The following is a 12,922-nucleotide window of genomic DNA, read 5'->3' on the forward strand; positions in this document are numbered from 1 at the left end:
AGACACTTTCTTTCAGAAACTGGTATAATTTTTGTGTGAATTTATAGGATTAATAAATTAAGATGAGTCTTTAACTTTTGCATAGCATGTCAGAGGTATTTCTGTAGCTTTAAGCTCTCTCTTCTGGAGAGCTGGTTTCAAAATCATGTTGAGAATTAGCCAAACTACTCTGTCACCTCCTCTTTTCCAGCTCTGCATGTAACCACACACTTGGCACACTTGGTTTCTCATTGTCCTTGAGGGACATAGATGCACCCATGTTCAGTATGAGGGTTCAGCGGCTTAACATGAAAAACATGCAATATAATACATGTGTAGGAACATATTTGGCATGAATATTTATGTTCATATAAAGACATACACTTGTAATTTAACCTTCATTAGCACAGTTTTCAAATGTGAAAAAAAATTCTGTAAAATTGAATTTAAAGCAGACATGGTTTCACTTGTATTAATACTTCTTTTTGCATCAGTGGGAGGAAGAACCCATATATCAGAGAATTAAACTGTAGACAGGATTCATATCAATACTGAATTTAATCTTCTCTCAAAAGGTGTAGTGGGAGTGAAGGATGTTCATAGAAGCGGAGGAATTATCATGGCAGGTCACGAGGCACCTAAAGTGCTCAGCAGGTCTTCTATAAACACTTTGCTTTACTCTTTCTTAAAAAGCAAGGGATAATATTTAAATTTTCTCGGTTTAAACACTTTTTTCTATTAAAAATAAAATGCTTGTGCAATACCTATAACTATGATTTCTTGAGCACCCATCAGGTAACCCTTATCACCTCTATGCAAGGGAAGCTTTCTTATCCCTATTTTACAGATGAGAAAATATCAAGGTTGGAATTGTTTTATTATTTGAACATGTAATATATTAAATAAAACACATATTTAGGAACCAAAGCCAGCTTCACTGACTTCAGAGATATGTTTGATTCTTTTCTTCATAATGGCTGTTTAATAACTGCTTTGTTTAAACTTGTGTGGCCAACCATTGTTTAGAATCTCTTAAGTCATTCATTTATTCACTGGACATATAATTATTGATCACCTGGTGTATGCCAGCCACTGTGCTTGACCTGTTCTTCTGGCCTGAAAAATATCTTCCATATTTAAGTATCACACAAGTGATGATATGGTTTGGCTGTGTCCCCACCCAAATCTCATCTTGAATGATAGTTCCCACAATCCCCATGTGTTGTGTTGTGGAAAGGACCTGGTGGGAGGTAATTGAATCATGGGGGCAGTTTCTCCCATGATGCTATTCTCATAATAGTGAGTGAGTTCTCATGAGATATGATGATTTTATAACGGGCTTTTCCCCCTTTTGCTTGGCATTTCTCCTCGCTGCTGCCATGTGAAGCAGGCCATGTTTTCTTCCCCTTCCACCATGATTCTAAGTTTCCTGAGGCTTCCCCAGCCGTGTTGAACTCTCAGTCAATTAAACCTCTTTCCTCCGTAAATTACCCAGTCTCAAGTATGTTTTTATTAATAGTGTGAGAATGGACTAATACTAGAGAATACTAAACTTAACTTTTGAGGGCGACAAACTCCTGTTCTTTCATATTTTTTTTGATATAGACAATAAAATATAATAGATATGAGCTCAGAACTCTCTGAATATTTATCACAAAATCTGAAAAGAGTACATTTTGCATTTCTAGATTGTTCAATTCTTATGCCATAAATCAAATTATATCAAATACTTTAGCCATAAAAAGGGATATATTTGTGTCTTTAAGAAGCTATATTGTTTCTTCTAATAGAATGATTCTGACAATTTTATTATGAGTGCAGTTACATAAATGAATCTTCTTTTACTTTTTCTATTAATAAAGTGCTTTTAGAAATAAATTACTTCAATTTGTGTGTAATGGATAGGGACATTAAGCACAAGAGTGTGAACTGTTAATCATGACTGCAAGTCACTTATTTTTTACCCAGGAATTATCTCATGAATTTTGAAATTGGGTACTCGCTACTAAGTTTGTCTGTATTTCTCAATGTAAACCCATAATAAATCGATGTATTATACTAAATTAAATAATGAAAAATTCATAATTGGAAAGGATCCCCTCTATTGACAATTTTATAGTGTTTAATTCCAGCTGATACTCTGCTTATCCCCAGAGTTAAATCAGGCTATGGGTCTTGTTTTAATAAAGGAAGTAAAAATATCTCTAAGTATTTTTGTGCAGACAAGGATTTAGGAAACTATCGGTTTTTATAAAAGTTCTTACAAAACTGCAGCAAATACTGGAATAATGGGCTCTATGATGGCCTTTCTAGAATGATTGACAGAACACTGTGGCACTCATTTGCCAGGTGAACTACTACTTTCTAACACAGGCAGGAAGATGGAGAATCAGAAGTTGAAACTGCAACTATTGAATGCGAGAATATATTAACTTGGCTGTGATGCAGGGATCAGGAAGCCAGAATCAGGCTCTCTCCCCGAGAGAAGCTTATACCCTGGAAAGAGTCTGGTCACAGCTAAAATGCAATTAACATCCAAGACAGTACAGACTAGACTCTGTTATGCCAGGACTTGTGACCATCATCAAGGTCTCTCAACTTCCACAAGGCTAACTCTGGCATCTCCATGACTTGACAACAGAAAATAGCCAATAATTGTAAGTTGTTTTCAGTCTTTTGGTGCATCTAATTGAAAGAACTGAATTTGCATTGCCTATCATGGTTACAAGGGAAATCGAGAAGTATAGTTTTTAATTTTCCATACCCTGCAGGAGAGACAGGTACACAAAAAGGTAGAGTAGTAATTAACCACAGCTAGCAGAGGTTCTGTAGTGAATAAAATCATTTTTCAAAAACAATAATTTGAATACAGTAAGAAACAGAGAAATAGTGTTACAAAGTATCAGGCAACTTAGTGACCTAGACTCTGAAAAGTAGCCAAAAGTTTTCAGACTGTATATAGACAGTCTCCCACTTTTCATAGTGGTTTGATTTTTGATTTTTTGACGTTAGGAATGGTTTGAAAACAGTGTGCATTCAGTAAAAACTACACTTCTATTTTTCATTTTCAGTACAGTATTCAATAAATTATGTGAGATATTCAACCCCTTATTATAAAATAGGCTTTCTGCTAAAAGGTTTTTGTCCAACTATAGGCTAATGTAAGTGTTCTCAGCATGTTTAAGGTAGGCTGGGCTAAGCTATGATGTTTGGTAGGTGAATTAAATGCGTTTTTCTGTTACAATATTTTCAATTTATGATGAGTTAGTCAGGATGTAACCCCAATCTACGCCGAGGGGCATCTGTATGTGATTTGGAGAATCCATACTTTCATACGTCATTAAGCTATACCAGCAAGCTGGAGTTTATTTAAAACCATTATAGTTTATTTTAGGATTTTTTTTTCTATGAGGCATGAATACTAGAATGGAACTTTAAAAATTTTTCTTTGGAACCACAGAGTTTGCTACTGTCTTGCTACCAGGTTTTCTTCTGTCTCTATATTTCTTTCCCCAGGTTCCATACCCCTTGCTTTAAATAACAGTACTTTAACTCTAAAATGAATATATCCAGATCCCAGATCTCTCCTTTGTATGCCAAACTTGCAGTTCCAAATTCATATTCAGCCTCTCATCTTAAATGCCTCCTGAATATGCCTTGGAAATAGAGATCTGATAATCCCACCAATTTAGAGTAAGAACGAATGTGTTTCTTTCTTATTTCCCATCTCAGTAAATCATGCCACCACTCATCCAATTACAAAAGATAGAAACTTGAATTTCCCTTTTGAACATTACATTACATCACCAAGGCACTAGCCCAATCTGGTTGAAAGGATACTCTTGATTTACTCTCTCAAGCACGCTTCTTCCCAAATTTTCCTCATCACAATAGATGTAGATGTCTTTACAATCTACCAGTTGCTCAGGCTAAAAGTTTTGGAGTCTCCTGATGCTTCCTTTTTCCTTATACCATACATCTAATCTATCAGCAAGTCCTGAATGTTCAGTCCTCAGAATGTACTTTGAATTCACCTGCTCTCCTGCATCCTCAATGCTATTCCTTCATTCAATCATCATCTCCTCCCTGCTTTACAGAGACAGACTCCAAATTTGTTTTCTACCTTCTACTTTTCGCTCATCTAATCTATTCTCCATGCAGCCAATGTAAAACCCTTGCTACTGCATGAAGATTAAATGCAAAACCCGTTCAATGGCTGAAAAGCCTGTTATAATTCATTCCTGCCTACCTCTCACACCTCTTACCATTCAACTGTTCCCCTCTTTCACTACACCAGTCATATTGGATTTAGACAGTCCCTTACAATAAAATTTCCTCTTTTCTAACTCAAAGCCTTCATTCCTACTGTTCCCTGATTCATGGCATCTAATCTTTTAGAAGAGCCATAACACCAGTTCTTTGAGAGCTTTTTTGCCCATCATGTCTAAATGAGCTTCCTCATTAAACTCTTTTATTTCCTTCTGCTTTTTTCCTTCTTCTGAACTGTTTACCATCTGTCTTCCTCATTTGACTTTATGAGTGCATATGGGAAGCTGTGTAATATTATTGTTTCAGTATGTGTCCTCATTTATTATGTAAATGATTAATGATTAATTAGTAAATGATTAATAATTACTTATTACAGCATTTTTTCAAAGTGAAATGATAACATCTCAAAGTGTAAGTAGGATTTCTGCTGATTTTCATATATATATGTATATATACAATGTCTTTGTGGATTAATATGTTATATATACACGTATTAATTTAAAAAGTTAGATGGGCATTAAGCATTCTAAATATTTGTATTGACTTTATCACACTCTGACAGATAACTCCATGCCTTCTCTCGTCAGTGACATACTCCAAGGCAAAATGAGTGAGCATTTCACAATGGAAAATAACCACAATGGTTTTCTCACGTATTAGTTCATTTAAGCACATTGTGACATGATTTTTGTGTGCCTAGTGGTATGGATTTATGAATTATATTTTCAAATTTTAAAAGCATAAATGCTCCAAAAATTGACAAGTGATAAAAAAAATCTTGTAATCAAATATGGATTAAAGATACCACAAAATAGATGTGAAACAAATGAGAAAGTGGCAGAGCTAACACCTTTTCTCTTTAGAGCTACTCATTGGTCACGTCCAGAAGCAAAAGTAATGACATTCTAGTAAATTCTAAAAGGAGGCCAGTCAAACATTTGAAATGATCATGAGGACAATTTTCTTACAATATGACAAAACTGAGTTTGAGCATTTTGAATATGCATTACCCACCTTTGAGCCTTATAACATTGCATGCAGTTCTTTAAGCCTTCTTGATTAAAAGTCTGTTTTAATATATAATAATGTTTCTTAATATAAAATAAATGCATTTTACCAGAAAATATAAAATATTTAATAAACAAATAGAATAAGTGAAAATCATCTGCAATCGTGCCATCTAGAGATTACTTATATTTATCATTACCATCTTCATACATACAGTTAAATCCATTTAACCAAAATGGGATGACTTCAAATTGATCAATAAATGTTCATGAACACCTGGCAGATTTGTCAAAAAAAAAAGCAAGAAAAACAAAATCACAAATAAAATATATTCATTTTAAATAATCGATATTTATTAAGATAAATAACCTTTTAAAATGCTTATTGTAAGCAGGCTTGTGCTAAAATGTCAATAAACATTTTCCCATTTATTCTTAAAATTAATCCACGAAGCTTCTGTTTTTGTTTATTCTTGTTTGCAAGTGAAGAAACTGAGGCTAGGAGTACTAAAGGAGATTGATGAAATCATTGGGAAGGTTAAAAATGTCAATCTTCCTTCATAAATGCAACTTTTTACTATTCTTGACTAGAATTATTTAAAATACATGTGATCCCCAGTTGCACTTTCTGAAATGATAGGGATTTTAACTGTCAAGAGTCTCAGATGCTTCTCACAAAATTTCTTTAGAAGTTAAAGGTAGTTTTAGCCTTCTGTGCTTCAAGTCTCTCATCTGTAAAATAGCATAATAGTGTTTATATTTATAATGTTATTATAAAAATGAGATAATACATATGAGAGCATCTAGGAATAAATATAAAAGTCACAAAATATAGGTTTTTATGATAAGAAAAGGAAAAGGAAAAAAGCATTCATGTGTGCCTGTGATACAAAAAATTGTCTTGGGTGCCATGTTTATTCTTTGATTTTCAAAACAAGTGTATTGGATATCATTTAGTTGCTTTGTTTTATAAATGAGGAAATCAAGACTTAGAAATGGAGGCTGTACATAGTCAAATGCTAAAAAACAAAATGAAACAACAACAAAACAGAACCAGATTCAACTCAGGCCCAGCTGACTTCAAGCTGAAGGAATGCATGAAGTTGATGTGTTGTCTCAACCTGAAATTGTCTATTTCCATCAAAAAACTGTCGAAGATCTATCTGTTTTTCTCTGGGGATAGTATAATGAGAGTCCCTTTTAAAAAATCGTAATTAACCAGATAAAAAAACAAAATAACCAAATAAGAAACAAATAACTAACATTAATATGCACACTTAAAACATGCATATGTCAACATGTACACATACCAGCTCTGCTGAGCTCTGTTTATGTTTGTAAACTACGTTTTTTTTCAGTATACATATATTTAAAACTTGAGCTACCTCATAAGTTTTACATTATAAAATGTTTAAGTTTTACATTTTAAAAAGTTTTTTTTTTAATTTATCAGTATAGACTTATTCTACTACAGGAAAACAAAAGCAAAAACCTTATTTTATTTGAAGTTTCACAGCATTGTGCTTCTCATAAGTGCTGTGATATGCCACATGTACATGTGATTTGAAACCTTCCTAGAGAGTAACATTACCTCATTGTAAGTATTTCGAAACACTGCTTATAAAACAAACACAAATACTATGAACTGGAGTGCAAAATTAGATACCACAAGATTTTTAAGAATTTACAGGCTTCTGTTGGGCGCGGTGGCTCACGCCTGTAATCCCAGCACTTTGGGAGGCCAAGGTGGGCAGATTACGAGGTCAAGAGATCGAGACCATCTGGCCAACATGGTGAAACTGCATCTCTACTAAAAATACAAAAAATTAGCTGGACGTGGCGCGTGCCTGTAGTCCCAGCTACTCCGGAGGCTGAGGCAGGAGAATCGCTTGAAACCGGAAGGCAGAGGTTGCAGTGAGCCAAGATCGCGCCACTGCAGTCCAGCTTGGGCAACAAGAGTGAAACTCCATCTCGAAAAAAAAAAAAAAAAAAGAAAGAACTTACAGACTTCTGATGATTCAGTTTAAGTTATGACCTTGTGGAGAGGGATACACATTTACACATTACTTGCTTTTGTGGTTAAGGGATTGTATTAGTCAGATTTTCTTGAGGTCATGCTACATTACAAATAAGCTAAAAATACTGAGTGTTTACAACAACTATTTATTATTCATATAGATAAATTGTTAACAGATACCAGCAGCTACAGGTCAGCTGCTGTTTGCCTCTGGTTGTGTGTCAGGTTTGGATTTTCTTCCCCTCACTTTTTATTCTGAGAATTAGGCTGCAGGAATAGCTATTGGCTGGGACACAATAGAGGGGCCATGAACAAGAACAAGGGGAACATACTTCCTATGTTATACAATTTCTGCCACTAGGTACCTATGTATGAGGAGTGTATCACATACAATCCCATTTCGTTGGCCAAAATAAGTCACCAATGCCAATGGGAAAGGGATATGTAATCCTCGTATGGAAAAAAGGGAGTAACAAGTTGAGAAAAACAATTCAATCCATCACAGGCACTTTGTAGGAAAGTTCTTGGAAATAGTAGTATAATATACATCCTTTTATATTCATGGGGAGCCAGTGATACTCAGCTTATTGGTTCCTACTTAACGAATCATGGAACCGAGTCTCAAGTATGTGAAGTGGCCTGCTAAACATCAGTCTCCTACTTCACATCTCCCATCTCTGTAAGAATGTTCTTTCATTACTTCTCTGACTTTTGGCCCAGATCAAGTGAAGAATCTTCTTTCTATTACCACTACAGAGTAGGCAGGGTACTCATTTTTGCGTTTCTTTAATGTGTAACACAGTTGATTGCTTATGGTATTGATTGATTCGATTTGATGAAATATAGTTCATTCATTCATTTATTCATCAAATATTTATTAACCATTTATCTTGAGTCAGGTACTACACGAGATGCTGCGGATAAATCTATGAATAAGACAGAAACACTCTGCTTTCATTGAATTTACATGAAGTGGGGAATATTCCATTTTTTAAATACAGGATTTGATCAGTATTTTTCTCATGATTTAAAATAGCCTTATGAATTTATGTTAACATAAGTCTATTTACGAATGAAAATGACTAGAAAAGTATATGCCATGTCATCATAGAGAATGATAAAATAGGATAAGAGCAGAATAGAGAATATAAACCCTTGGGGGTTCATCCTGCAAATCTTTTTTTTTTTAATGTATAGTTTTTCCCCTGTCATTCAGCCCCTTTGTGTGAACCTTTAAAGTTTTAATATTTCCAGGAAAAGGTGATTAGTATTTACTTTCAGATCCTTACACTTAAAATGGAAGATTAATGATCAATAAAGTAGTCAAATGTGAGCTGCGGTTTTCCTAGAAATAACTTGGTGTCCTGGGAGAGGCAGCCTGAATCAATGGCTAAAAGCAAAGTAGAAACTCAGGTACTAATCATTGGCTTGTCACTAAGGTGCCTCAGGGTCACTAGCTTCATTGTGAAATCTTTAAATTGTGAGGTAAGATTAATCTTTAAATTGCATGGAGCATTTGTTAAAAGTTCCTAGATATTATTCTAAGGGTTACAGATAAAACAAAAATTGTATTTGTGTGTTTCTATCATTTTTCCTGTTTCTTTGTACCACATACTTACTCTTCACATTTATGCATTTCATTTTACAGTACACTTGACTCTGCACTTTTTACATATATTACTTTTCACTGTCTTCTTGGCTAGCTTAAAAAGCTGTCAAGAGACTGTTTCCTATCTTGGGAGAAGACACTTCTTCCTATCTCAGGAGTGGAGCAAATATTTTTTGATCATCAATAACAGCTAGACAAACAGCAAACACAGGTCAGCCATAATAGACAATGCTCGCCTCATACTCTCATTTGATGTGCTTTATTTGTCTCTGTGCTGCTTTACAATTTTCCCTATGACAAAATATATATATATGTTAGTTAATCAATATATTTGTGTATATATTAATTATGTATATATAAATATTATTAAAACTACATTTGATTCTGATAGTCATTAAACTAGTCATTTTCAAAAAATTTAGTAGGAATATTTGTAATAAATGTTCAAATGAAAGTACAGTGACTAACAAAAAAATTACCTTTCAAAGTTGGAGAGATGAAATCACAGTATTACATCTAAAAATCAGAATTTTAGGCAAACTTGAACTTGGCTAGGGGGGATTTGGAAAAGAGGAAAGGGCAATAAGAAAGCCTGAAATTGCATTGCCCAAGTGTGCCCTATGTCATCAGCATGTATCTGCATCCACTCTCATCCTTCTCTCCTTTCCTTTTCTTTCTTTTCTTGTCTTAGTGGCACATTTTCTCTTCCTATATGCAAGGTTAATCCCTCTGGTGTTCCTGCCATACTAGCAACTCCATGCGGACAATGCATCATTAAGGACAATGCATCATGAATACTTTCTCTTTGCACAGGCCATTCTCTTTAAATGAGTATTAATATGACTAAATTGTTATCATTCGCGCACATACACACGAAAAGGAAATCTCAATTCTGTCTACACATCGTTCTCGTTATATTCCCTTTACAGCCGGTCCTCTCCATCACCTTTAGTCTGGCCTCTTGCCTTGCGCTCCTCTGGAACACTTACTAATGCCAGCAATTATTTCCCAATCCAGGGCATTCCCCCTTTCTCATAGTAGTATAGAGAGGAAGACGTGAATGGTCAGATACTCTTGGATTGGAAGAGAGTACCTGGAACTGTCTTGCTGTAAGACTGAAGGTTTTTATGGTATATATTTTACCTGAGAAATAAATGGAATATTTTCCTCACACATATGCATATATCTATATTTACCTAGATATAAAGATGATTCATATCTGTCTTTTTGGATAATGAAAAAATGCTCTTTGAATGTATTCACCATATCTAAAAATATATTTTGAGGGCCTACTCGGAGCACTCCACTGGGCTTAAATAAAAAACAGAAACCAACTAGGTTTTTGCCTTCATGAATCTTCTGTTCAATAGAGGACATCAAAATTAATTAACCATACAAATGTAAAATTAAAGCTTTCTTAAGTATATGAAGGTGAAGCATTGTAGATCAAATTTTTAATGTCCTCGATGAGAGATTATGTGCACAAAAATGAACTACTTGATACTATTTTTTAAAATATATAATTTGATATTAGTTAATCCTTGTATTTTTAAGGTCAGTTTTCCAATTTTATTTTATTTATAAGTCTGGCTAATTTTAAGAGTAAATATAGCCCAGATTAATGTTTGGCTTCACCTATAAATTTAATTAATTAAACTCACCTAAATATTTTAAGCTCCATATTTAAGTTTATTATATTCTCCTTTCTTTTAGAATATTTCAATTATATAATCAACAAAACCACAAGCAAAATCTATAAGCATTTTAATAATTTTTAAGAATAAGACAGCTTATAACAAGTGAACTTTGTTTTCTTAAATGTTTGAATTTTAAATATGTACCTAATACAATTTAAACTTAAAATCCTGAGTATAAGTTAATATTCAAGAATACCTTAAAAATTGGTGCCCCGAGTCTGACCTATTACACTAATAGGATAAACATTCTGAAATATTCTAAGTACATAAAAATAAACCTGTAATCCAGCACTTTGAGAGGCTGAGGCAGGTGAGTCACTTGAGCCCAGCAGTTTGAGACCAGCCTGGCCAACATGGCAACACCCTTTCTCTAAAAAAAAAAAAAATACAAAAATTAGCCAGGCACAGTGGCATGTGCCTGTAGTACTAGCTACTCAGGATGCTGAGGTGGGAGGATAGCTTGTGCCTGGGAAGCAAAGGTTACAGTGGGCCAAGATTGCACCACTGCACCACTACACTTCAGCCTGGGCAACACAGTGAGATCCTGTCTCAAAAAAAAAAGTCTGTATGTTCTTGTTTTAATAGCATATAATACTTTATTGCCAAAAATTAATAAAATAATTATAATTGATATCATTGTAACTATATTGATCTATAGCTATGGCAACTACAGGGGAAAATTGCAGATAGCTGAATTCTTTTACATGACAGAGCTAACAATATAACTGCTATGCCTCATTCCTTCAGGCCTCTGGCTCTTTGCCTACTTTGTAACAAACGGCAGAAGCCTCACCTATCCATATTTCCTTTTTTACTGTATATGTCTATATTTGCATATTTGAATTTTCTGTTCCTTTCTTAACCTTTTCTGCTCAAAACTTTATAATTGTACTGGCAGTAATCTCCTTTATTCTTCTATCTGTATTTTGCAGAGTATTGAGGCAATATATCAACAGAAAAAGAAAAATGAAGTTGTTAAAATGGATGTATACTGCAGGGCAAGATACCAAATGGAAGACAGTGGTTCAAAGAAAGTGATCCAGAAATCTGCCTAGGGGCCCCCTACTTTTTTTGTTCAAATATTAACTGTGCATGAACAGAGGGAGTTAAGATGAGATCTGGCACAAGATAACTAGTAAGGGGTCTACGAGCTGAACAAAGATCCTGGTGTTGGGCCACGTAAGATTCCCAATGACCCAGAGTAGACAGAACACACTGAACAACCCAGATATTTAAGTGAGTCCTCAGAATGGCTACATATTAGAAACAAGGTAGTCTTAGAACTAAAATTCCATTCTAGAAAACAACTGAAAACAAACCTCCAAAAGATCTAACTCATCTGCAAGTGCAAAACTGCCTTTCAGAACTAAATTAAACATTCCTGTTATCTTGAAAGGAAGACAATAGTAGACTCCTTACAATATATCCATAATACCAGAAAACAGTTAAAAATTATTAGGCATGAGAAGAAATAGTAAAATGTGAGCCTCTAGCAGGCAAAGGCATTAAAACATTTGTTAAAATTTGTTTAAAATATAAAGAAAAAGACGAACATAAGTGAAAAGATGAGGAATCTAAATCGAGTCATGAAGACTATTAAAATGAACCAAATGCAGATTGTAGAACAAAAAATACAATAAGTGAAATAAAAACTTCACTAGGTATGCCTAACAGGAGATTGACAGTGCAGAAGAAGAGATCACAATAGTGATTGTGCAGCACAGTGGTAATTATTCAAATTGAAACTCAGTGAGAAAAAGGAGCTAAAATAATGAGTAGAGCCTCAATAACCCGTGGGACAATGACAAGCAGTATAACACATATATAAATGAGAGGAAAGAGAAAGTGGGGGAGAAAATATTTGAAATATGCTACATTTGGAATAGAAGTTGCAATAAAAGTCACTTGCCAGCTTCTCTTTTGTATCCATTCCCTCCCAGAATGTAATCACTCCTTCCCTCTAGTAAAAAGCTTTCTTTCTAGTTATTTTGGGTTAAAAAGGAATCAGACAATGGAGTAGATTTCTCCTCTCTTTCCCTTTTTCATTTGTTTCTTATGACCTAGGTCCTCACCTCTGGCTCATTTGATAATCCTTACTCGATTCCTGTTTTAATTTATTTAAGACCAACATTTGGAATAGCAACTGCAATTGCAGTCACTATCTGATTAAACTGAAAATAATCCATAATCTGCTGCCATTCTCTGAAACTCATCTGTCTCTTGCACTGGTTAAACTGCAATGTTTAATGGCGATGTAATAGGAATCCCCACCCGACAGTTTTTTAAGTCTTTGATGATGGCATTAATCTCTGTGTTATCCCTAGGTACATAGAATTGAACTTGG

The sequence above is a fragment of the Symphalangus syndactylus genome, chromosome 19, assembly GCF_028878055.3.
Source record: "Symphalangus syndactylus isolate Jambi chromosome 19, NHGRI_mSymSyn1-v2.1_pri, whole genome shotgun sequence".
Taxonomy (NCBI): Eukaryota; Metazoa; Chordata; class Mammalia; order Primates; family Hylobatidae; genus Symphalangus; species Symphalangus syndactylus.